The following is a 3,004-nucleotide window of genomic DNA, read 5'->3' on the forward strand; positions in this document are numbered from 1 at the left end:
AAAATACCTCTAATTTATCAAACTTAGTCTCTGATCTGTCCAAGGCTACTCTAAGTTTCATGAGTGAAACAAGGTCCTCCATAAGAAATTTGGAGGCACAAGTGGGCCAGCTAAGTAAGAAAATCACTGAAACACCTCCTAGTACTCTCCCAAGCAATACAGAAGAGAATCCAAAGAGAGAGTGCAAGGCCATTGATATATCAATCATGGCCGAACCTACAAGGGAGGAAGAGGACGTGAATCCCAGTGAGGAAGACCTCCTGGGACGTCCAGAGATCAATAAGGAGTTTTCCTCTGAGGAACCAAAGGAATCTGAGATTCATCTAGAGACCATAGAGATTCCATTGAACCTCCTTATGCCATTCATGAGCTCTGATGAGTATTCTTCTTCTGAAGAGAATGAAGATGTTACTGAAGAGCAAGTTGCCAAGTACCTTGGTGCTATCATGAAGCTGAATGCCAAATTATTTGGTAATGAGACTTGGGAAGATGAACCTCCCTTGCTCATCAATGAACTGAGTGATCTGGATCAACTGACATTACCTCAGAAGAAACAGGATCCTGAAAAGTTCTTAATACCTTGTACCATAGGCACTATGACCTTTGAGAAGGCTCTATGTGACCTTGGGTCAGGAATAAACCTCTTGCCACTCTCTGTAATGGAGAAATTGGAAATCTTTGAGGTACAGGCTGCCAAATTCTCATTAGAGATGGCAGACAATTCCATAAAATAGGCTTATGGACAAGTAGAGGACGTGTTAGTAAAGGTTGAAGGCCTTTACATCCTTGCTGATTTCATAATCCTAGACACTGGAAAGGATGAGGATGAATGCATCATCCTTGGAAGACCTTTCCTAGCCACAGCAAGAGCTGTGATTGATGTAGACAGAGGAGAGTTGGTCCTTCAACTGAATGAGGACAACCTTGTGTTTAAAACTCAAGGATCTCCTTCTGTAACAATGGAGAGGAAGTATGAAAAGCTTCTCTCAGTACAGAGTCAACTAAAGCCTCCACAGTCAAACTCTAAGTTTGGTGTTGGGAGGCCTCAGCCAAACTCTAAGTTTGGTGTTGAACTCCCATATCCAAACTCAAATTTTAGTGTTGGGAGTCTATAAAATTGACCTGATCACCTGTGTGGCTCCATGAGAGCCCACTGTCAAGCTATTGACATTAAAGAAGCGCTTGTTGTGAGGTAACCCAATTTTTATTTATCTAATTTTATTTTTATTTTCATTGTTCTTTCATGTTTTATTAGGTTCATGATCATGTGGAGTCACAAAATAAATACAAAAATTAAAAACAGAATCAAAAACAGCAGAAGAAAAATCACACCCTGAAGGAAGGACTTACTAGTGTTTAAACGCCAGTAAGGAGCATCTGGCTGGCATTCAACGCCAGAACAGAGCATGGATCTGGCATTGAACGCCAGAAATAAGCAACATCCTGGCGTTCAAATGCCAGGAATGCACCCTGAGAAGAGCTGGTGCTGAACTCCAGAAACAAGCATAGAACTGGCGTTCAATGCCAGAAACATGCTGCATCTGGGCGTTGAACGCCCAGAACAAGCATCAATTCAGCGTTTAAATGCCAGAATTGCATGCAAAGGCGTTTTACATGCCTAATTGGTGCAGGGATGCAAATCCTTGACACCTCAGGATTTGTGGGCCCCACAGGATCATCTCAGCATCTGTGGACCCCACAGGATCCCCACCTACCTCCACTCATACTCTTCCCTCTTCTCATTCATCCTCTCTTCCCAATAAACACCCTTCCCCAAAACCCTTTACCAATCACCTCAATCTCTCTTCCCCATAAACCCCACCTACCTTCAAAATTCAAAATCACTTTTCCACCCAAACCCACCCAAAATGGCCGAACATACCCCCTCTCCCCTCACTATATAAACACCTCAATCCCTCCTTCATTTCCACACAACACAACCCTCTCTTCTATACCTTGGCCGAATACACCCCCTCACTCTCCTCCATCTTTTCTCTTTTTCTACTTCTTTTCTTTCTTCTCTTGCTCGAGGGCGAGCAATTTTCTAAGTTTGGTGTGGTAAAAGCATAAGCTTTTTGTTTTTCCATTACCATTGATGGCACCTAAGACCGGAGAAACCTCTAGAAAAGGGAAAAGGGAAGACAAAAGCTTCCACCTTCGAGTCATGGGAGATGGAAAGATTCATCTCCAAAGCCCATCAAGACCACTTCTATGATGTTGTGGCCAAGAAGAAGGTGATCCCCGAGGTCCCTTTCAAACTCAAGAAAAATGAGTATCCGAAGATCTGATATGAGATCCAAAGAAGAGGTTGGGAAGTTTTAACCAACCCCATCCAACAAGTCAGAGTCCTAATGGTTCAAGAGTTCTATGCCAATGCATGGATCACTAGGAACCATGATCAAAGTAAGATCCCGAACCCAAAGAATTATCTTACCATGGTTCGGGGGAACTACTTAGATTTCAGTCCGGAAAATGTAAGGCTGGCGTTCAACTTGCCAATGATGGAAGAGAACGCACGCCCCTACACAAGGAGAGTCAACTTTGATCAAAGGTTGGACCAAGTCCTCATGGACATATGTGTGGAAGGAGCTCAATGGAAGATTGACTCAAAAGGCAAACCGGTTCAACTGAGAAGACTGGACCTTAAGCCTGTAGCTAGAGGATGGTTGGAGTTCATTCAACGCTCAATCATTCCCACTAGCAACCGGTCTGAAGTCACTATAGACCGGGCCATCATGATCTATAGCATCATGATTGGAGAAGAGGTGGAAGTTCATGAGATTATACCTCAAGAACTCTACAAGGTGGCTGACAAGTCCTCCACTATGGCAAGGTTAGCCTTTCCTCACCTCATTTGCCATCTATGCAACTCGGCTGTGATTGACATAAAGGGAGATATCCTCATTGATGAGGACAAGCCCATCACTAAGAAAAGGATGGAGCCAACAAGAGAGCCTATTCATGGATCTCAAGGGACGCATGAAGAAGCTCATCACCAAGAAAT

Source organism: Arachis ipaensis, chromosome B10, assembly GCF_000816755.2.
Source record: "Arachis ipaensis cultivar K30076 chromosome B10, Araip1.1, whole genome shotgun sequence".
NCBI classification, from domain to species: Eukaryota; Viridiplantae; Streptophyta; class Magnoliopsida; order Fabales; family Fabaceae; genus Arachis; species Arachis ipaensis.